Raw genomic sequence first — 24,031 nt, forward strand, 5'->3', positions numbered from 1 at the left:
GCCAATCCCGTCTCCTGCAGGAGCTGAGAAGCAGGCGGGCGACGTGCGCTCGTAGCCTGGAACGGACCAATCAGAAAGCCGGAAGGAGAAGATTGCAAGCCTTGGAAGCCAATAGAAACCTGTAGGCACGGGTTAAATCGCAACTAATGGGGCAGCTGCCATGCCCGTTTTTAAGGCCGGTAGCGAAGGCGAACGGGTGGTCGCTGGGGATTGGCTGCCATGAGTCTCGGAGGGGGTGGGGCCTTCCGGCTGGACGCCGTTCGGCCAATGGCGGCGGCGGGGTGCGGGAGGGGGCGGGGCCGGACCGCGGGCGGGGCCGGGCCGGGAGTGCGGGGCTGGGGCGAGCTCGGCCGCCGCCTCCTCACCCGCGGGCAGCGGCGACCGGCGCTTGGGGCTTGGGCTCCGCGCCACTCCCAGCAGGCGAGGCAGGAGCTGCCGCCGCGCGGGAGGTAAGGCGGGGCTGAGCCGGTCGCCCCTCGGGCAGCCCCCCCCCCCCCCCCCCCCGCCCATATCCCCTCGCTCTGGTGGGGCCCGGGTCCTTCCTCTCGGCCCTCCGTGGGGCCGCGGCCCGCCCCGCCGCCTCGCTTCCCGCGGGAGGTGCCGCTTTTTTCGGACACCCACTCCGCCGTCGCCTCGGGGCAGGCTGCGTGGGTCCAGGCCTCGCCGCCCCCTCCTCCTCACCGCCCCCCAACCCCCCGGCGGCCCCGGCCCCGGCCTCCTCCCTCGCCTGGCGGGCCGGGCGCCCGTTACCCCACGCGCGGGGCGCCCACGCGTCACGCCCCTCCGCGTGCGGGGCTGCGCCCGCCCCTTCCCCGAGGGGAGCCGCTGTGGGGGAGCGGGGCCGGCCGCCCTCGGCGCGGCGCTTCCCCCTCCCGCCGGGGGGCCGGGGGGGCCGGCGCCGGGTCGCCCTCCGGCCCCGCCGCGGGTCGCTCGGTCTCGCCTCAGCCCGCTCTGCGAGGTTTAAAGTCAGCGAGGCGGTGGCGTTAGCGACTTCACCCTCGTTTCCCGTGTCCCATCCTCCCCGAGAGGCTGATCAGAAACCAGAGTAAAACAAATGGCTTAAAACTGCTTTCCCCGTGATGTAATTCCTTTTTTTATATGTGACACATTTTGAATACTCCCTACTCCTACTCCTGCAGCTTCCCAGGGAGCCTCCCGTACCTCCAGCGCTGGGGTCTGCTTCGGGAGCCTTTCTGCCGGAACGTGGCTCCTCGGAGAACTCCCTGGCAGGGAAAGAGCGCTCTGGTGTCTCTCCTTGTCTCGCCCGGTCTGCAGCCTGCTTCAGTAAAGGGGTTAAACCTTCAGAGGGGAAAAAAAGTGGCGTTTAAAATGAGAATAAATAATTTAAACTGTTTATCTGCAGGGGTGTTACTCCTGAAACAGCCTAGGTGTTTCAGCCTCCCACTGCTACTACAGCAGCTGCCGAGACGGAACTTCTTGTGAGCCCTTCCTCTTCTTCCTTCTTACCCGGCAGCACTTGCTTAGACTTGCTTAAGCAGAGGCGGTGCGTTACGTTTGTCTTTAATTCTTAGCAACTTCCTAAATTTTGAATTAAACTGGCATTTAGGTTTTTACCCGAAGGCAATATTTAGCTGTTGGGACAAGCTCAGTTCTTCCTTTTGGAAGTTGTCGCTTGCAGCTAAGTTCAAGGCTGCTCTTTTCCCAAGCTTTGTGTCTGCTCTTCTGGATGGACTCATCCTTGGAACATAAGTTTGATCGCGAGCTAAAGCTGAAAGCAAATTGCCTTTGAGCAGTAAGCACCTGTCTCTTCGAGTGATAGCTTTGTTTTGTGAAAATTGCTGCAAAGTTGGCTTAATGTCTGGCAGGTGTTTTCTGCTTTCAGTTGGTTTGAGCTGGTAACTATAAACATAGTATTTTGTAGGTGACTAAACAACTGTAGCATTCTGCATGTCCGGTATCTGATTCCTAGTATGAAAGGGTAAGGCAGAGTACAAGTTCTCGGAGGAAAAGGCGTGATGGCGACAAAGGTGGGGGTGTTCCCTGATATTTTCGCTCAGTTAAGTAATTTAATATGGTAGAGATTCAAGCATGCCAGCTTGCGCTTTAATAGAACTTTCAATTAAGCTTAGCAAGCTAGATTGAAGTATATGTTGAAGTACAATTGAAAATACATCCTTGGCGTGGTGTGCCTAGAAATAAGTTTAGAGTGTTGGGGAAAATGCCACAAACCCTGAAATCGTTTGTATCTGTATGTTACTGTTCCCAGTTAGAGATCGCCTGATGTGTAGTTGAAGTCAGCTAAGTCTTGAAATAGACTTCCAAGTTCAGTGTGGTACATACCTTAAAAATATGGCATATTATGCCTGGCTGCATGGAAAAGCATAGATCTTGATGATATTTTTATTGTAATAAATATATTGAGCTTAGACATGTCCTCTGTATCTAAAGTATTACATACTTTGTGGAAGTGGTGCTGATTGTACAGTTACAACTGATGCACTGGGTAATTTTCAGCAAATGAGGGTTCTAGTGGTTGCTCTTTGAAAGAAAGAGGTAGTTTGAGAGTATTGGGAGTGTGAGTGATCTTACTGCCAGAATGTCAGAGTGCTCACTGCTTGTTAAAGGACACATCACAATGCCCATAGCTTAAGCATCAAGTGTTTTTGGAGGCCAGGGCTGTTCTGTTAGGTCTATCCATGCTGATAACTGAAGTCAGGGTGACTTGCTTCGTTCTGAATTAGAAGTTAGACTTTATAAAGTGAGGTTAATATTTTCGAAATTAAAAATGTTTAGAAACATGAAAATAAAAACAGTACATTAGTTATTTTTTCATTAATTCTTTTGAAAAGAATTTGGAAAAAAAAAATCTGGGAGTCTTCAGGAGTACCTAAACTCAAGCAAAGAAATGAAATTACAAAAGTAGATTGGTAAAGTGGTGGAGTTGAATAGCTTCTTTTCTGCAAAGAGTAAATATTATTATTTTTTCTGGTCAAATAGTGTCAGAGGAGCTGGTTCAAGAGAGGCAAGGGAGTTCTTAATCATTAAGAGCGAGCTTTAGTTGTTTCCTGTGGGGCAGTTAGTAAGCTAGCTTCCCTAGAAGATGATTGAGGTGTTTATATTAAGAAGCACTCCTGCCTAAGAGAACTTTAATAGAAGGTGGGGGGAGATAGGAGCAATCCTATAGTGATTAATATAATAGTTCAGAAGTAGAAAGCTGATAAAAGTGATAGTAATTATGAAATTATGAAATACATACTTTTTTTAGAATGTTGTCTTGGATATAGCCATTTTTCTTTGCCCTTTAGCATTTTGTTACCTTCAAATTAATAATTTCTTACCAGAAGTTGATATTTAATTTAGGAGGCAGTCTTGTATTTAGCATCTAACTAGATTCAAGAGTGGGTCATGGCTGGGGGGAGAATGTCAGACTGATCGGATGCTCAAGATACTTTTTTTTTTTTTCAGTAGATTAGGAATAAGTACCAAGTCAGAATATTGTCAGGATGTCTTCTCTTTGATTCTAATTATAAGACTAAATGTCTTTTGCAGTTTGCTTCCCAGCAATTAGCTAAATTTGTTGGATTTGGTGTTTTTTGTAAGTACATCAAATAAACATTCAGCTGACTTTAGTAACCTCTTTTGATATTATTCTGTAGAGTGGCTTCTTCCCAGTATCACAGTAATATTTATATACCGTAATTCTTTCCTTAACCTGAAACCAACATAGGCTTAATAAAGTTTTCTTTGCAGTGTAGGTGTTTGTAGCAGTGGTTTAATTTTCCTCTTTTCCAGGTGATTTAGACTTGTGCTAATGTTGATGAACCTCTGCGATTGTACAGCTTTTTATAGCAAATAGTAGCAAAGCATGGCCAGAATTTAATAATCCCCTAACTTATTAGAGACACTTCAACTACCTAGGCCTGGTTTTAGGTGTCTAATAATGTTTTAACCAAGGCTAATAAGTGTCAAGTATGAGAAAGGACCTCTGAAATCCTAATAAAGTACAGTAGGAGTTCTTCGCTGTTCCACAAAAATGCCTCATTAATGTTGTCTGGCCTTAGTCTTGTGTTTGGAGCTACACTTTGAAGAGGCTTGTTTCTGTAGTAATTAAAAGGCAAGTTCAGTGCCCAAAAGTGTTTTAACATTGCATTCCTGCTCTTGTACTTCCTCTGCTGTAACCTTCTTTGCTCCCTTTTTCTGTTTTTAGCTACTCTGCCCTACATCAGCTCTCGCCTGCATCTCTTCCACCAAATGACTACTCCAGTTGCTCCATCTATCCCTCGCTGTCCTTTACCACGTCCCATTCTGTTCAGCAAGCCTACTATATACTTTTTATTTTTTTGAAATGAGGGAGAATCAGTGCTGAAGTCTTGCATTTCAGTTCTGGGATCTGTTACCAGGCTAGAGAAGCAGATCTGTCAGTTGCCAGGAGGATTCCACCTGTCTTTCTAGCCTGGACTGAAGCATGCTGAGATGTGAATGACTGTGCTTAAGATCAGTATTATCTCTAGTGAGTACATGTGAACAGGTGTTTACATGCTCCAAAGCTGGCCACATCCAATACATAAGGCAGATATAAAGCAAAAGGCATGTTTCTGAGACTGTAGTTGCTAATATCCTATTAAGAGTCAAAATAGAATATAACTTCTAATTTGAGAGAATTCTTTTACTTTTCACAAGGACTTTTTGAGCCCAAAGTTAAAGGCTGTTATGTATCAGGGTAACAGATTAGTATCTACTTCCTGTTTTCTTTTATTCTTGGATGTCTTCCCAGTATCTCTGGAAGAATCGGCTGACCTGTCCTGAAAGTGCCTGAGCAGTAGTGTGGTTTTCAGCCAGTATTTTAATGTAGGCCAAAATTTTTTTTGTAGCTGAAGATGGACTCAGTTTTAATATGCTGCTTTTCACTGATTTCTTTTAAGAGTGTGAGCAGCCTGCACTGAAAGGAGGAGAGTCCATCTCTGGGGCTACTCTGTTACAGTCCGATTCTAACCTTTTCCATGTGGATCAATTGTTAGGTTTTGTGTTTTATATATTTGCATATGTTTTAGGATATGATACACAGTAATGGAATTATGTAGTGCTTAGTAAAACTCTGTTACCTTGAGAATGCTGCTTGTATTTCTTAGCAAGTAGTTAGCAGAAACACAGAGTCTTCCTTTGTTTTTAATGCTTTATAGCACCAGTGCCCGAAGTTTTCATGTAGTATTGTTTTAGCGAAGTAGGAAGAGGATGTGATGCGTGGGTTTCCAATTCCATGTAACCTGTGTTGACAGTCCAATATCTCCCATATGCTGGGTCTTGCTCAGTGTGCCCTTTCTGATGATGATTTAAGGGAATGTGAGTTACTTTGCAGGGAGGGGAAGGTGACAAGCAAGCATGAAGTGCAGGCTGTTTCCTGCCCCTACCAGGCCTTCTGGGGGGGTTGGATTAACTGTCTTTGTGGCCATTCTTGGAGCCGCTTGGCTATCTTTACTTGATGGCAGAGTTTATAGATGTAGTCATATAATAACTTCAGGTGCTGGGAGAAGCAGCTTTTGGGTTTAAGAGCTTTTGTATTGAAATATTTCTGACAAGGATGACTTAAAAGATCTAGTTCTGCAGATTTGCTTCTAAGTAATGCAAGTGAACGGTGTGTTAGTGACTGCAACTATATAATTTGTGAATCTGTGTGTATATTCTATCCCATTGTCCAAGTCATCAATGAGGATGGTGTACAGTGTTGGTCCTAGTATTCATCCCTGGGATGGGGTATGCCACTGTGACTGGCCTCCAGCTGTACTTTATGCCATTCATCCCAACCTCTTGAACGCAGCAGTGCAGCCAGTTTTCAGGCCACCTCACTGCCCACTTACTTAGTTCGTACTTCATCAGCTTGTCTATGAGGATGTCCTGGTAGACAGTGTCAAAAGCCTTGTTAACATAGAGATTAACAGCATCCACTGTTCTCCCATCAAGGTTACAAGGTTGGTCAGGCATGACTTCCCCTTCATAAATCCATGCTGACTATTCCCAATCACTTGCCCTTCATATATTTGGGAACGGCTTCCAAGTTCACTTGCTTCAACTGCTTCCCTCCACTCAGCACTGGTGAGGCCACACCTGGAGTACTGTGTCTAGTTCTGGGTGCTCCAATACAAGAGAGAGATGGAGCTACTGGAGAGAGTCCGGTGGAGAGCCACTAAGATGATTAAGGGACTTTCCTCATATGGAGAGAGGCTGAGAGAGCTGGGACTGGTCAGCCTAGAGAAAAAGAGGACTCAGCAGCATCTCCTCACTGTGTATAAATACCTGAAGGGAGTGTGCAAAGAAGACAGAGCCAGGCTCTTCTCAGTGGTGGCCAGTGACAGGACAAGAGGCAATGGACACAAACTGAAACAGAGGACCTTCCCTCTGAATATCTGGAAACACTTTTTTGCTGTGAGGGTGACTGAGCCTTCATTCTTTGAAATGTTCAAGAGCCATCTGAACATGGTTCTGGGCAGCTGACTCTAGGTGGCAATGCTTGAGCAGGGGCATTGAACGAGTCAGCCTCCAGTGGTCCCTTTCAATGTGAGATTCTGTGAGATAGATAGATACATGGGGGGTTTAAGTTTGTTTAAATGTTTCTTTTCCTGATCCACTTGCACAGAGCGTAAGTCTTCCTTACACCATGTCTCCGGACCTGGGGTTCGTAAAGGCAGATTTTATCAGTGAAGAAGGCACAAAGTACTGAAGTCTTTTCTGTGTCCTTTGTTGCCAGGTCCTCTGCCTCCGTTCAGCAGCAGGCTCACACCTTGCCTTAGTCTTCTCTTGCCTTAGTTCCTGATGCACCTGTAGAAGCCATTCTTACTGTCTTTCTGTACTTCATGTGCCTTGCCAAATTCAGTTCCAGATGGGCTTTGACTTTCCTGACCCCATCCCTGCATGCTCAGTGTCTCACTTCCTCCTAGGTCCCCTGGCCCTGCTTCCCCATCTTCTGTTTCTTTGTTTGAATTTTGTCAGAAAACAGTTGTGTTTTACTGCTTTGATAGTCAACTACACTTACTCTGATATTTTAAAATAGCTTTTCCAGACTTTAACTGGGATGTATCAATGAATTGTCTCAATATACTCTTCCATTGACTATTGATGGAACAGAATAGAGGTTGATATCAATGTTCACAAAGTTGGTTGTCTTAATTCTTCAAAACTAACAATAACAATGTTCAGATCTTCTAATGTTTGCTGGAAACACCCTGTACCTATTTGCAGGTTAATTTATTCAGTTCTACTGATTGAACCCTTGATACAAAAGCATTTCTTTAATGCATCTGCATAGGGTGTTTCTTGTTGAACATGTTACTAGGAAATAGCTACCAGTGTGTATCTGAAAACCTCTGACCCATTTGTCCAGTTTTTAGGTTTCTACAAAAACAAGCCTGACTTTTCAAAATAGGCTCACAACCTTCTGGGTCAATATGCCTTATGCAGGCTGTGGCATCTGGGTGGTGTCTGAGCTTCCAGGTGGCATGACTAGAACTGCTAGATTTCAGGAATTTCATGAGACTAATACATTTCAACAAGTCTTTTTGTGGTGCTCCATCACTAACCTCTGTAATCCAGCAGCACATTTATAGCTACTACTGCTCACTCTGAAGGGTAATACTGCCTGGGTTTGGATATTCCTGGTATGTCTCAGTGTTTGGAGGTTCTCATATAAGTGTGTGTGATCTTGCAACTGAATAATCTTTTCTTTGGACTCTGCCTTCCCCAAATAAAGGGGGTCTCAGCAGGAAGCTGAGCTGTGTATGGATGAATTCCTTTCCTTGAGGAACTTGCATGCTGGAATAGTATTTTTTGACTTGCAGAAAGTAGCAAAGGTTGGCCGGTAAAAAAAGAAAAATGGCTGTCTACTTTGGATGACCATCTACAGTGTTTAATCTTCCACTTTGCTAAACAGAGTTGCATTGATAGCATATTAATGTATTAACTCTCCTTAAAATAGAGAAGCATCCATTCCCTCTGGACTATGCCGCACCTGATTCTGTCAGTCAGGAGCAAGTAAAATGGATGTTGTCAGACCAATTTGAGAGGCTTTGTGTGCTGGTACAGTGAAGACAGTGATATAACTGTAAAGCTTAGAGTTGCAGAAAATGACTGTTAGGTTTTCATGTGGTTGTCAGATTCAGATTGGTATCTGTTCTCTGCCCCTTTTTCTGAAAGTCAGCATTCAAGCAGTTATTTCTGACTTTGTTCCCAACTGATGCTTGGGAATAATAGTAAGCTCTATAAGGGTTCATGAAATGACAATTTTTGCATTTCTTAATGCTCGATTAAAAAATAGCATTCCTGCTTTCACAGCAATGACAGATACTGTTGTGATTTCCTTCTGTCACTGTAGGATGTCTGGCTTGTACAACCTGTTTCGCTGGCTTATTAAGTCTTTGAATCCATGCCTGAATATAAAAATACTGTCCCATTGCACTTTTGAGTTTGGGCATTTAGAAGTCTAAAATGAAATGATAGCCTAATGCAGTAAGTACTTGTTTTATTTTGTGGAGTCTCGAAGTTGGTCTCTGCAAGTGGTTTGGAGGTATAGTGCGAAGTTATGAACTGAACAGCCAAGAACTTTGCAAACTCTAGTAAACAGTGGTTTTAGTCTTAAAGGTACAGTGTATACCTACTTGGCAGGTTGGAAGTTATCATAGTGATGCAGCTTTTATTTGTTTTACTGTTGTACTCAAAGGAAGAAAAATTCTGTGCAGCTCTGAGGAACATTTTACCTTCTGTAAAGATACAAATTTTATCTCTTCCAGAAAACTCTCAGAAATGCCAGATCAGGTTAATAACAAAAAGCTGGTTTGAGCACATCTCTGCAGACTTCTACCCTGACAGTATGTGACACAGTGGCCTAAGGCATAGGATGTGAGCAGTCTAGTTTCAGAAAGTACTGTTGCTCCCAGAATGCATTTTTCTCTGGTGGATAGAGATTTACCAGTATCACCTGCAACAAGACATCAGGAGCAGCTTCTCTATTGTAACAGTCACTGTGTTTGTATTTACTTCTGTCGGTTGTGCTCTCTAAGGAAGAATTGCTTGGCCTGAGTGGAAGTCACCTCTATCTAGAAATTTGCCAGACTGGTAGATAGTGGTTCTATTTGTGGAAGCAAGAAGCTTAGCTACAAGAACTGGGGAACAGAATATTAACATTAACAGCCAGTCTTGTCAGGGGTCATGCTGCTGCTTTTTTCCCTTGCTCTTGAGATATTAGGTAGGAACAAATTTTCATTCTGGACTGATAGATATAAATTTCATCTTGCAAGTGTTGCAGATGTGGCTTGCTGGGTAATGCAATGTCCAGTTCATGGTCCTTTGCTGCAGAAGAAATAGCAGTGTTCCTGGTGAAGGAGAGAGGGCTCCAGCTGTGGCAGCAGCCTTGAGGCTGCTTCTTGAGCTGTGGCTCCTCGCTATGGCACAGAAAGCCATGCAGGTCTGAGATGAGATGGAAAGGTGCTAGGTCTTCAAAGGCCTGGGACTGTTGAAAGTACAAACTACTGGAATCTGAAGCAAGTGGATTATCTGTGCTGGCTGTGCAGGAATGAGATAGCCTCAGGAAAACAGGAATGCAGGTAGTTAAAAATTAAGAACATTGAAGTCTCACTTTGGAGAGGTCAGAGGTAAGTGAACCCAGGCTTATAGGGGTTTGTAGCAGGGTCTACCGAAAGGAGCTGCAACCATTATCTGAACCCTTTGGAATACTGCTTGAGTAGTCTGGTCAGCCCTACTCTGGAGTTTCGGTGTATGGTCTGCCTGGGGCTTGAAGGAATAGCTTGGTGACATGGCTGGTTGTTTGTATCTGAATAAGGCAGGGCAGTAAAATTGGTTTTCAGCAGGCATGTTAACAGTACGTTAGTATACTTGAGGCAGTTATCTTGTGGAAAGATGCTATTCAATCTTTCTCCGTTAATACAGAGAAGAGGGCTTTGTTTAGAAAGTGGTTTGTTTGGCCTTCCTGGATGGGTTCTGGGACTGCAGGGGGCAATGCATTTACTCTGTAACGTGTGTGCTAAAATAAATGTCGAGAATATTTCTGCTTTGGTCTGTTTTGACACCCAAACATACAAAAAAAAAAAAGCGCTACCAAGAAGTTCTACCATAGTTCTTCTGAATTGTGAGGATTCAATTTCTGAGAAGCTGATGGCAGTTTACAGCTGATGTTGTGGTCTGTATACATTTTGGTTATTACGTTATCAGACATCCGAAAGCTCAGGGGTGAAGGCAAGTAACAGGATTGCTGCATCTTTCTTGTTCCTGAGAGCCCAGTAAACGCCAGTGTTAAAAGCTTTGTTTTTTCAAACCACTGCAGTGTTACTAGTTTGAGTAAACATGGGGGAGACCAAGAGCTCATGTTGCCAACTGAACACCAGAAGATAAAGAGGGGCTTGGAGGAACTTGCTCCTTCACTTTCAGGGTCTAGAATAAAAAGATCAGAAAACTGCCACTACATAATCTCAAACTTCTAGTCACGCTTGCTAGAATAATCACCATTTTAACCACTAGATATGGAGTGAGCTTAAGGCAAGTGGGTTTGGAAGGCTTTCCAACTGTTGTTAAACCCTCAATTACATCACTTGTTAGGCATTCATAGCAGAAGCATCTTAAATATATTTTTTTACAACGTGCATAGCACTTAAATATTGCCAGAAGTTCTTCTCTAAACTGTCAGAATAGGATTCTTCTGGGATTTAGAAACACTGAGTGCCATGGGTGTTTTCCAGGGACACTAAAATTACAGCATCTTGAAGTGTAATTGTAACTGGGCTTGAGGGCTCTGATCCTTTCAGTGAGGGTTCCTCTGCAAAAATAGCCCCTAGTCTTTAGCACTTGCTATAGGGCAGGTGGGGTGTGTAATAATTTTATTGGGAAAGTGTTTTATTTGAGCTATTAAGAAATACTCTGGAGGTGTTTTTATTATGGCATCGCAGTAAATCTGTGCGTTGCTACAATTTGTACATTGGCAATCATTGTATGACCTTACCCTGTAACAGAGCTCAATTTTCCTCAAACTTCATGTGGGTACATATGGAATGAATTATTGTAATGCTGATTAGTTATTTCCAAGAATGACCAGTGACAGATATTTATATATAGAGAGATACACATATGTACAGCTAGCTGGTATCGCAGTGGACCTTCCTGCTCTGGGTGCACAGTGTGGTTCTGAAAAAGTGCAGCACACACTCCTGGAGGTGGAGTGCCACTCCAAGCTTCTTTTTTCCTCCCTACTACCATGAACTCAATCTTCCTTCAACATGAGCTGCCTGGTGTCTTTGAGAATTGGACAAGGCGCATGATTTAGCAGCAGGCACCTTAACTGGCATAGATATTGTCGCGTATCCTAGAACGGTTAAGAAAAGGCACACAAATACCCACTGGATTTCTCCGTACTGTTATGTTTTCCTTGTTTGCATTAGTTCTTACGGTGGTTCCAAGCTGCAGTCTGGAAATCCTTGGCATTAAATAGACACTTTGGGTACCATTCAGGTGTGTTTTGTTCACTGTGGTCTGATAGTGATCCTAAGCACTGCTGGTCAGGGTGAAGTGCCAGCAGCACCATCTCTGAGTGTACCTTTAGGGAGTTAATCTGCTGTGGGCAGAAGCTTGATGGAACAGCTGTGCTTTTCTCTTAGCTAGAGAAAAATACAGCAGTTATTTTAAAACTGCTTAGATTCTCTTCTGTAAGGACAGGGTATTCCAGGAAACAACACAAAACTGTAGCTGAATTCAGATATTTATAACTTCAAGCACAATTTAATTGGGCATGCTGGGTAGTGTCAATCCAGTGTCCAAATATAGGTCCTTAAGTGGTTTTTTTTGGTTCCAGCAGTGGTGTTGAAACATTCAACCAATTTAAGTTGTTACAAGACGTGAATATATAATGAAACTCATTTTGAGGGCAAGAATCACATATGCTGCCACATGGCACACAACAGGTCTCAAAGCTTGTAGGAAATTGTTTATTGCTGTGGATGTCATCTTTCCTTCCTCCTTTTCATTAGAGAGATTTGCAAGATCTTTTTTGTCACTTCATGTAAGTATTGCAAAGACAGTGTTGGTAGGAAGTCCTTTTGAGTGAAAAGGAGGTGGTTTATCTGATGTACAGTTACATCTGTATCAACGATCTGCTTGGAGGAGGAACTTCAACGCGTGGATTAGTTACATTAGAAGGACCCAGGGACTGTGGCAATCACCTTTATAGGATCTGCTGCCTGTGCCATGGTTGGAGGTGTGGGTTGTCAGTATGATGGGCCTATGTAATTACCTGACTGGAAAGGAGCAGCCTAGCATGCAACAGTTAAGTCATATTGGAGTTGCAGTATATGTGGAAAGCAGAGGGTAGGCAAGTGTTAAGACAAAAAATAAACAGAACTGATCGGAAATTTTTTCAGTGCGTAGAAACAATTGTGAGCCCAATTGCTATTAGGTTGCTTGAGGGCATGCCACTTAGTTGGAATTATTGTTGCAATTAAACAGTAGGCCTTGGCATTAAGCATCTTCAGCTTTAAATCCCTTCCTTGGAGATGGTCCAGTTAATTGGAATATATGTTATTGCCTAGTTTTGTATTATTTATGCCATTGACTACAATGCAATTAAAAAAGGACTTAAACAAAACAAAACAAAACTATGCAGTGATACCCAAGAATATTTTTTTTGCTCTTCAGCCAGGGTCAGTTTCTGCTGCTTTAGCTGTTACGTGAAGTAGATGCAGTAGTATATAGTGATATATATCCAATATGCATCCAATCTTTTCTGTAAGTTCTAGAGAACTTACATACAAAATATGTATCTGATGCCACATACTTTTTTTTTCTTCCCCTCTAGTAATACATGGAGGAATGGGTTAACTTATTGTTAGAAGTTCTTTCACCCCTTAGAAGAGGTGCTGCCTCTTTTTTTGGTGATTAAAATTATTATGATTCTTAGTGTCTAAGATAGTGGGGGCTGACCAATGTGAAACATACATTTTGGGTTAAAAAAGCAATTTCCATTGAAATGATGTGTGCTTAGGTACTGTCATCCAAAAGTTTTTAATTGCATGCAAGGCTTTGTCAAAATTTCCAAGTATGTCAGCTGTCTTGAATGGGGCCTAAACTTCTGCTCTTAGTTATTCACTTTACAGCAATGAGTGCTATAGTGTTCATGTTGAATTTTAACTCTTCCTCATGCCTTCATAGTCATCAGCAGTGACTGATTTTCTTACTGTCTCTAAGCAAAACCTAGTTCTTGATTGCATAGTTCATGGTTGATATTAAGGTTTACATAAAGTAGTTTTAGTGACTTTTCTGTGTTTATCCTGTGAAGTAAGTAAACTGTGAGCATGCTAGCATGGTTCAAGACGTCACTGTCTGAAATGATGCACTAAAGTGATTTTGAGCATTGGCACATTGCAACAGGAAGTAGAAGGAGTTGTGTTAAGCCATCGCAGGAGTATTTTGGAAATTTATGGAGTTTTTGGATCTTTACAAATCAGTTTAAGCACAGGTAAAGGCAACACATACTAGTTCATGTCTTAGCATGTGAACATTTGAAATTAAGTGTTGTATAGTGTGTTATTTTCTGATGTATGTGTACAGGATAAAAGTTAAAACCAAAGTAACTCTTTTAATGGTAAGTCTTGCATAGCTACAACATACTGGCTAGTAAAGATTTGGGGCAGTATTAACACTTCTGTATTTATGGTTTTACTGTTTGGGAAAATTTTCTTAATTTTCTTAATTACTAATTTATTCTTAATCAGTTAATTTTAAGTGATTGTACTTTTGATATGATACTGTGCCTATTGCAAGGAACAGTGAAGCTTACAACCACTGGCTTGGTAGGTTTCTTGAAGAAAATACATGTTTGGGAGAAGCAAGTAGCCCATAGAGTGGAGACAGAGGTAGAAGGTCCCAAGAGCTACATTGGGAGGATAGCTCTTGACAACTAATCTCATTCCTTTTGTGGACTAAATTTTTTTGAAGTTTCTTGTATATATTGAGGGGGTTGCTTTTGGGATTACACAGTCACAGCAAACAGCTCTTCCAGCATAAAATATGTAAGAAATGTTCTCACAATCAAAAATGTATTTTGCATCTGGGTTTATTGAAATACAAGTCAATCATGCAACTGCCTTATGCCTTAGTAAACAGCCCAGCTGTAGAATTAAGTAAAAGCAGGATCTTGAAAAACAGATGCTTTGCATGAACTGAATTTTTCTGAATAAGTACAAAAGCAAAAACGTTATCTCACAATGGTTTTTGATGTACTTGGTTGACGCTAACTGCTTCTAAAGTGATGGCAAATGCATATACTGTAACTCTACTCCAACCTATCCTGTAGGAAGAGAAATAAAGCATTCATTTGTAAGCATCGAGAATATAAGTATGTATTTCTAATGACTTTTCTTTTTGCCAGTAAGTTCTTTTCATTAGTGAAAACCTGAGAGGCATTTTCTGGTTTGGTCCTTTTTTCTTTTTTTTTTTTTTTTTTTTAAATTCCTTTCGTTGTTTTTACCTGTTCAGTGTTTAAGAATTTATTCTTAATCAGTTAATACAGTGAAGCTTACAACCACTGGCTTGGTAGGTTTCTTGAAGAAAATACATGTTTGGGAGAAGCAAATAGCCCATAGAGTGGAGACAGAGGTAAAACGTAATTTTCCCTCCTAAAGGGAATAAAGTCCATCTGCTAACTGATTGTGAAAGAGCAGAAAAGGTGTGGAAAGGAAATACCTGAATCAGAAAACATGAAGCTTGCAGAGAGATTGTCTCAAGAAGACTGTTACTGTTAAGTGGTAGGGACAGCTTATTGCCTTTGCTTTATCTGAGAGAGGAAATGTGCAAAGTCCCATTACAAATGGGTCATGTGGCTAAATCAGGTCTCTGAAAGGAAAATAAACCTGAAATTTGGTATGAAGTAGAAGCTGATTTGGGTAACTTCACAACATCGTGAAGAAGGGAAGTTTACTGCATTGCAGCTTGGGCTACAAGAAGCTGGATGAACCTACTGGAGAAAAATCCTTCTGTCATGCTTTTCCTGTAGCTCTCTAATACCTGCTCTTGGTTGCTGTTATTGTTACTTTTCCTCTGGTAAAAGACAGGGTGGGGGGAGAAGAGAAATAAAGAAGACTAAGATGAGGATGAAAACTGTAGGCTTTAAAAAGAAACAGTAGAGCAGCTTCTGTTCTCACTGTTCCTCCAGGAGATGGTGGATGCTACTCAGTATTGTTTTTTAGAGATGGGAAGATACTCAGGCATGTGGTAAGTCTTTTTTAATTAAGAAGAGCGAGGAAGAATCCCTGTGAATTTATAGGGGCTTGAATCTGGGGAGCAGAGACTAGAAAAGGAGGGAGGAACCATAAGCAGAATCTCATAAGATGGAACTGGAAGAGAACTGCAGTGTATAACCAATATATGTGTGTGCTGGGATTGCCCTCTTCCTGCAGAACACGTGTGTCTGGAGCCGTAAGCTGCTGCTGGAGATGGCATTCTGGACTTGATGATCAGATGAAAACATGGTACTACTCCTATATTGTATAGAAGAGAGTTTACAGAGTTTTCTTAACTAGCAGGAAAGAACTGACTTTTGAGGGGTGCAAGTTGTTTTGGGAGAGCAGAAGAACCTAGGGTGCTGTATTAGTGGGACTGTGCATTGGACTGATGCGCAGTACAGCATCTTGTCGCAGGGAGCAAGTGTATCAAAGCTAGCTCTTAAAGAAGGAAATCGTGCGGGTATAGTATAACAGCTAAGGGAGTTCTTGGGAAACACAAATTGTATTTTAAGTGGAAACAGTATTTGCTTTTATATCATTAATCTTAGTGCTTTCTGTAGTCATTTTTGTCAACATTGTCATCAGTATTATGGCAATACTTAAGGTCCGGTTTGGAAGAAAAGAGAAAAAAACCAAAGTTCTCCTTGTTATAAGCCTTCTATAATCACAGGAGGTCCTCACTTCCAAAAGGGCTTACAACTTAAATAGAACAGAAACATGCCCGAGAAAGAAGGTACACACAGTGAACTGCAATGACATTGTATTTAGTGGAGCTTTTGGGGTAGGTTTGTAGAGGAAATGAAAGAAAAAGGAAAGGGCGGGGGTGGGAAAGGAGAATTAATAGCAAGAAGAGAAGGGGTGGAGTACAGGGAAGGTGAGAGATTGAGAGTTGGGGGGGAAAGGGATTGAATCAGTAAATAATTACTCATTTATTTAGTAGGAACATCTAGATTAATACCTTAGGAGTGATGAGTGTTATGTGGTTTCCAAGTGACATGATGTAGGTGGTTTTCACAAGCAAACATAGTGTTCATTGTAAATGTATAAGCTGAATTTTTCTTAAAGATCACAGATCTCTTCCTCCACCCACACTGTTCTTACACTTCTTGATTTCATACTTTCTATTTTGCTATAAAATGTATTTATCTTTGTACCCACAGTCATAAGATTCAAGTTTAGGAGAAAAAAACTTCATCAGTGGAAGCAAAAGATCACATTCCCTGTAAGCCTGGTCATATCAAGTGTAATATTGTGCTCTACATATAGATTGGACAACTGTCAATTGCCTGTAAGCATTAAGCTTGTCCCTCAAGACCCTGGCTGCTTAGCATATGTTGATATAAGAGATGATACAGTTCCCTCTCTGAAGTAGAGGGGAAAATGACTTAGTCTAGGCAATCAAACTAGAAAAAAATTTGCAAGCCTGGTTTTTGTGCATCCTACTCATCTGTCCTCCCTCTCAATGCAGCCAAGGAACATATCCCACAGCCACCTACTATACTCACCTCTCCGTGCTCTTCTCATGGCTTGAGAATTCCCTTGTCTTCTCCTTGTCTGCCCTTGTCGACCCATATCTGTCCTTCTAATACTGATTCTAGATCTGCACCCCTCACCTTCTGTGCTAGTACATGCCAAGAAGATGCGTGGGGTGGGAACTATTACATAATGAGAACATAATGTAATTAGCACCGACAAGGATCTGAATTAAAAGAAGATACAATGTTAAGATACTGCATTGGAATATACTGAGTCCTTGAAGCAAAGTTAAACTTGAAGGGATAACTCTTGCTGTAGGAATTCCTAACTTGGTGGTTACTGTAAAAACTCCGCAGATTTTTTGAGTAGCTGGTTTACTACTCTGCAAAGTAAACAGCAATAGCTTAAACAAATAAGGCTTATAGGAACATGTTAGTTCTGTCTGCTGGTGGATTCTTCCTGCTTTGTCCGTCAACATGCTAGCTGTTTTTAATCAGCTTTGAGAGTGGGAGAACTCAGACATAAGTTGGTCCACTTACTAGAGGAGAAAAGCTGTGTTGAGAATAGTTTATCTGCTGGGCCTGTTTCTTAGTCAACATGTGGGCTGATGTTTGTCCTGTGTGTGCAGTTATACCTGCAAAATAACTATATAAACTTGCAAAAGATGCTGCTGCCTGGCTATTAAGGTCACGGGTGGGGGTGGAACTGAAAGCAACGTGGAGTCCTGGAAGAGACGGGGAAGGTAACTGAGAGCACTGCAGGGATTCTGGGACCGTTGGAAAAGGCCTGTATGAGAAAGGGAGTGCATATCCAGAAGAAATCAGACTTAATATATTCGGCATCATGTTGGATAATTTTTTTAAAACTAACACTGTTAAATACATGAAAATTGATCTGTTTTTTGTTTAGTACAATGATTGCATTCACAATTCTGTAACAAAGTTTGCAAGTTTTTATTTTTAACTGGTGAATGAGAGGTAGATATCTTTATAGTGCCTTATGATGGATTTTTTTTTTTCTGTCAAACTTAACTGCAGCTCTATGTAGTGTTGCAATGAACTTATTGGTGGTCTATGTATATGTGAAAAGCTGGCAGGGTTGTTAATGATTAAATGGATATTATTTTTTTTCTGAAGTATTGTTTAGGAAGATCTATATTTTATCATCCTTGTCATTGCTTCCATAAGGAAATGTAGTCCAAGTTCACTAATACCATAAGTATCAACTTTCTTAAAATGTTTAAGCAGTCATGTCTTTTTAAAAAAAAAAACAAAACAAAACAACAAAAAAACCAAAACCAAATGACAAACCCATCCCAAACCCACCAAAATACCTCACAACAACAAAAAACCCAACCCAAAAACACAACCCCCGAAAAACTGCAAAACAAACCTCAAAACCAAAACCACCACCCCACTCTCCCCCTGACCCCCCCAAAAAAAACCCCAAACCAACCAACAAAAACCCAAACACATGCTATTTTCATGGTTACCTTCTAAAGCTGTTAGGTGAACATGCTCAATTTTTAAAGCTGTAATTCAAGAGGAGGCATATTTGTATTTTACAGCTCATTAAAGCGTTATTTTTGTGTGATGTAGGAACGATTTCAAAGTCTGATACAACACAACTGCTCTTTGATAGCAGTATTAGAAGGAGGAAGACGGATCATTTACACCCCTCGCTGCCAGTTTTGGCATGAGTCTTTTTGCCAAGCCAGCTGATTACACTATATTTGGAAATGTGGCTGTGTTGTATGTTACCAAGCTTATTCATCATTGCTGTCAGCATGCTCTCTCTTTGCAAGATGCTTTTAGGAACTTTCAACAATATTCATTTGAAAAGAAACCTAGCATAGTACTTAAAAAATATTCATGAGAAGACAACCAGAAAAGCAAACTTGGGGGCGGGGGGGAGGGAGGAAAAAACACCCTAACCACTTTTCCCCTGAAATGTATATTGCTGCTGCTTCAGATATTTATGAAGTCTGCAGTTCATCTCAGTCTTCAAGGATTTTTTATTTTGTTTTTGTCTGTATGTTATGCAGCTATATTTTATATTGCTGCTTCTGTTGTCATGCATGTATGGCAAACAGTCTTTTTTCATTGCTGTGTTGAGAAATGGGCTCATACTTAATAGTTTTAGTCGCTTGCAAAAAAAAAAGATGCCTTATATCTGAAATCTTATTTCACATTTTAAAATACTGGTTTTTGTGAAGGTCAGAATCTTTCTTTGGAATTCCAGGAATTTCTATAGAATTGAAATCTGACTGTAAAGTCTTTCATGAACTGTAATTTTATTAATGTAATTTTAATTACAAAATCTAATCTTACAAAGGAACCATGCTTATTTTCTCCACATTTAGTCTCACGTTATCATTATAACTCATCATTTGCTGGTTAAATATGGCAGAGCTGGTTTTTGCCAAATGTGAAATTGGATTATGCTGCATGTTTTCAGAAATTTTGAAAAAGTTTTCATATTCTATTTTTGAATTATATAAAATATAATATATGGTTAGTTTTTAATGCTGCACAGCTCTGCTGGGTTGGTATTTGGAATACATTTTCCAGACAGCTATGTATAGCAGCAATTCCTTTCAAATTACGGCTTTTACTAAACAATACAGCTGCCAGATGCATTAGATCTTAAGTAGTTATATTTGTTCTATGTAACTGAGCAGTGAATGGAGATAAGTAATGTAGGATGTAGGAACCTATTTTTCTGATTGGGAATTAGATAAAAAAGTACAGTTTTGATCAAGATAGATGATTCCTTAAAAGGAAATACTTCCATAACAAGATATCTCAAGATATCAGTCTGCTGGTTTTGCTTTTTTGTGTGAGAGTGACTTGCTGATTTAATCGTGCATGCAGCATATTTTCTCTATAGAAATTCTGATGACTAAGAAGCAATAGTTTAAACAAGATACATGCATCAAAGGAGAGAGCGAAGATACTTATAGAGCTTATTTCATGTTCACGTACTGGTAGCATCCAACTGAAAAAATGCATTTCTGATTGTGGTGCCATCAATCTCATGAGCTGTGTTCACTGAACTTGTTTTTTCCTATGTTTGCTGCATGTTATCTGAGCAGCAGGAGCTGAGACATATCTTGTACTAGCCTTGAATTTCTGACTTGTGTAGCGCAGATTTCAGCTAGAGATATTTATTTTTTTTTGGTCTCTAAAACAATATTCACCTGCGACTGTAAAGCATATACTAAGTGTTGTTCAATTTTTTTCTTTTTGTCATATTTGGGAAGCTGAACTTCGCATATTCCAAAATCAGCTTTACCTTTAGATGTAAGTCTTGGCAATGCTTTCACTGCAAAAGTAGGTTCTTGCTACTAACACGTTTCATATGGGGAAAAATTCAATATTTAGTGCTGACCATGTACCATGTTCGTACAGCTTTATGTATCGGTGTATTATTGTTCTGATTGCATGGTGGCACTTTCTATGCCTCCACACACGTAAGTGCACAGTTATCTAGGTTTTTTTCTTCTCATAAAATCTACCAATGGATGTTCGTATTCCAAGCAGATCCTTCCCCTAAATACAACTTAAAAAAAGAAAAAAGCTTGCAGTATTTTGGTAGTTGTATATACAGAACACTTAAGACTACTTTTCCTCAATTTATTGGTTGGCAAACATACTTTGCTTTTATAAATGAGGAACGAAGATCCTTCAAAAGAATTTCAGTTGTTCAACTTATCTTAATATTTATGAGCATCTTGATTGATATAAACTATATGTCATCATAACATGTCATTGTAACATGGAATATACTGTGTGAGTGCTTTAATTTTCTGATGATGCGGGGGATTGTGCTTAGAGGGAGCGTAGAAAACCATTTGTATGACTCAACACAGAACTGCATTATTCTTGCCATGAAGATTTTGGACTGTCCCCAAACCTGCTGTTGGATCCATTACAGACCCATCTGATTTGATTTCTTTTAAGAGCAGCAAGGTCTAAAATAAATGTAACAGGGTGGCATATGGGAGAAGGGAGCGCTCAAGTGAATAGGTGATGTGCAAATAAAGTCTTTGTGAAGTTAGCCTTGTGTACCAAGAACTCTATTTATCTTTTTTACAAGTATGAGAACATTGCGGGGGGCGGGGAGGAAAGAGTATAATGGGAAGACCCTGAAAGTACACTTTTCTACGTTCTTTTTTTGTTGGTATTGTTCTTCTTTGTCTTTGTCTTACACTATATTATGGCAGGTTGGCTATTTATGTTAATCCTATTTCAAATTTTTACTATTATAAATTCAACATGGATCTCATAATGAGCATTATTCTCCGCTTCATATGAGCTGAAAAATGTTGTAAATTCTCGTATCAAATGTAATTGCTTGTGGTAGAGCACTGTCCTTCAACACAATGTCCGGGGTTCGTTTACAAACTTAAAGGGATGTGACCAGCCAGTGTGATTCCCACTTTGAATCGGTGGGATCTGTCGTTACCATACTGTACAAGGGCTTTTCATTGTAGAAACTGTATTGGGAAAAGTCAGTTATGCAACTCAACGGGGATTGATTAACATCAAGCAGTGCAGATGGGTTGTTTGAGCCTCTGATATCTGCTAGAGAGAGATAAAATGGAAGGGGGGGGGGGGTGCCCCAGGACTTCACAGTCTCCATGTATTCAGTCTTCCTTGCGCTGTGTTTAATGTTGGAAGATGAGTTAGGTTGGTTTGCCTTTCTTTTTGAAAACATCTTATAGTTTTGCCTTATATTTTTTTCCCTTTTATTAGGAAGTGTTGTCTTTTCCATCCGTTTTAAGCTCCTTTAATTTTGAGTTAGTAAGTTAACAATATTAACCTTAACTTGCTTTCTAATCATTCAAAGTTACTATTTAAAATAAGCCTTGGGCTTGGCAGTTTCTTGTTCACTCTAATCTTAATAGAAAATGAAAGCAGACAGATTATCTACCTTTCCCACTAGAATTTTTGTAACGAATAGCATTTGTATTTAAATGATCTGCCATATAGTTACTTAACATATAGACTGCAATTGTTTCAGCCTTGGTTGGTGTGGAGAAGCAGCTTTTCAGCTGCTGGTCAATACATTCTAGTATTAATACCAGCTGCCAAAGAGCATTTGGTAGAATATGAGAGTAAACATTTCATTTTGGGTAAGCTAGCTGCACTGACTGAGGATAAAAGGGTCCCTTTTATATATACAGGGAGCTCAGAACACCTGGAATCCAAAGTACTACTTCTATACAGTGATTTTTAGCACTTTTATGGATTTTACTGTGCAGTGTGTGATAAAGCTGCTATGACTGAGGTGATCTTGATGACTCAGGCAGTTAATATCTTTCAGATGGCCAAAGTTACCTGAATTGTGTCTGACACTCCTCTCACTGCAAAGTAACTGAACATAGAATCTTCTGTACTGTACAGGAAGATATTACATACCATATAGACTGCATAGACTGCCTGTGTAGAGATGAAAACATCAGCTGCAGCAACACGTAGAATCATAGAAAAATGTAGATGGAAAGGGACCTCTGGAGATTGAGAGGCTCAATTTTCTGCTTTATCTTCAAAGGTAAATCGGGTTGCTTGTGGCCGTGCCAAGTCAAACTTTAATTCTCCAAGGTTCCTTGGAGATGCTGTTAAATCTCTGTCCAGTTCTAGTATTCGGTCACCCTTATGGCCAGTTTTCTTGTTTGGGATATCCTTTGTGGCATCATGTGACTGTTGCCTGTTGACCTTTTGCTGTGCTTGCCTGAGAAAATCTGCCTCCACCCTTCGTGTAACTCCCCATTACATAGTTGAAGGCAGTATGGGCTGTTGTTTTTTTTTTTCTTCAAACAGAACAAACCCACCTCCCTCATCATGTCTTTCATCTCATGTGTCAGCCCTTTTGCTATTTTAATGGCCTTCACAGATGTATCTCTTGTGCTGTATGGCCCCAAACTGTACAGTACTTTAAACGTGGCCTCACCAGTGCCAAGCAAAAGGGAATAATTACTACCCTTGACCTGCTGTTTGTGCTCTTGTTTATACAGCTCAAACTACGGTTAGTTTTCATTGCTTTAAGGGTGCACTGCAAATTGCTGTCTGCTAGAGTCTCCAAGTCCTTTTTTGCAAAGCTGCTGCCTGTCCAGTCAGCAGCTATAACACTGTGTAGAGTTTTTTCCTTCCCAAATGCAGAAAACTTTACATTTGTCTTTGTTTATAAAGTTCCTGTTGGCTACTTCTTCCAGTTTGTTGAGGTCCCTCTGAATGGTGGCCTTGCCCTCCAACATGTTGACTACTTTCCCCATTTTATGTCATCTGTAAGCTTGCTGCAGATGCTTTCTGTCCTAGAATCCAAATCTGTTGAAGATGTTGCCCAGTATTAGCCACTGAGGAATACCCTGTCTAACAGTTGACAGTTAGATTTACAACTGTTGACCACAACTCTTTGAACCTCGTAGTCCAAGGCATTTTTTTGTCCACTTTGTTGTCTTCCTATTCAGTTTGACACCCAGGAAGACAGCATTAAAAACCTTGCTTAAATCTAATTGCCAACCGCCGATTTTTCCCTGGTCCACGGAGCTGTTTCTTCAGAAGGCAGTCAAGTTGGTTGTACACGGTTTGCCTTTGTAAGTCTGTTGTCTGATCCCAGTCATATTGATGTCCATTGTGCCTGGAAGTAGCTTCCATTTAGGTCTCACTCTACATTTTGTACAGCACATGAGGTGAGACTACTATCTAATTTCCTGCATCCTTTATCCTCTCCTGTCCCCACCTTGCTTTTCTATTGGGTTTTTTTTTTGTTTGTTTGTAAGTTATCTGTTTCCTGTCATAGACAATCACCATGACTTTTCAAAGATGATAGCCAGCAGCCTTCCAGTGATGTCAGCTAGCTTTCTTATACCTTGGATATTTCCCATCTGGTCCTATGTACTAGTGTAGGTCCATCTTACCTAAATAGCGTTTTAACTTGATAGCTTCTTTCCCCCAAGCTTTGCTGCTAGATGCAGAAACTTGGGAAGCCTGATAGACCTGGTAAAGACCTGCTCAAGGTGTTGGGCACCTCAACTTTTTCTGTACCTTTCATTATGAGATTTCTTCCTGATTTAATAGCTGAATTACTCCTTCCCCAGTCTATCTTCTGCGCATGGTGTACCTGTGGAAGTGTTTCTTCTTGCCTTTGACATCCCTCTTCAGTATCAACACCAGACAAGCTTTGCCCCCATTAATTCGGTCTCTGCTTGCCCAGACGGTGCATCTGTGTTCTGCTCTGGTTGCCTGTCCCCACTTCCACTTTATATGTTTCTGTTTCATTTGAGCTCAGCCAGTGAGGAGTCCCGTGTACAATTAGCTGGC

At 41.1% G+C, this 24,031-nt stretch overlaps 1 protein-coding gene across 3 annotated transcripts in view; it reads left to right on the top strand.

Moving 5' to 3' along the window:
- Positions 1 to 314: 314 nt before the first annotated feature.
- SETD3 (SET domain containing 3, actin histidine methyltransferase) overlaps positions 315 to 24,031 on the top strand; it is a 63,659-nt gene continuing 39,942 nt past the window's right edge. For 2 of the 3 annotated variants that reach the window (XM_040600069.1, XM_040600068.1), the window contains exon 1: positions 315 to 449. The gene's annotated coding sequence lies outside the window, so the exon portion shown is untranslated. Of the gene's footprint in view, positions 450 to 1,363; positions 1,505 to 24,031 lie in introns of all 3 variants that reach the window. The other variant, XM_040600070.1, reaches the window with a different exon arrangement.

This window comes from Falco naumanni, chromosome 7 (assembly GCF_017639655.2).
Source record: "Falco naumanni isolate bFalNau1 chromosome 7, bFalNau1.pat, whole genome shotgun sequence".
In the NCBI taxonomy this organism is placed as follows: Eukaryota; Metazoa; Chordata; class Aves; order Falconiformes; family Falconidae; genus Falco; species Falco naumanni.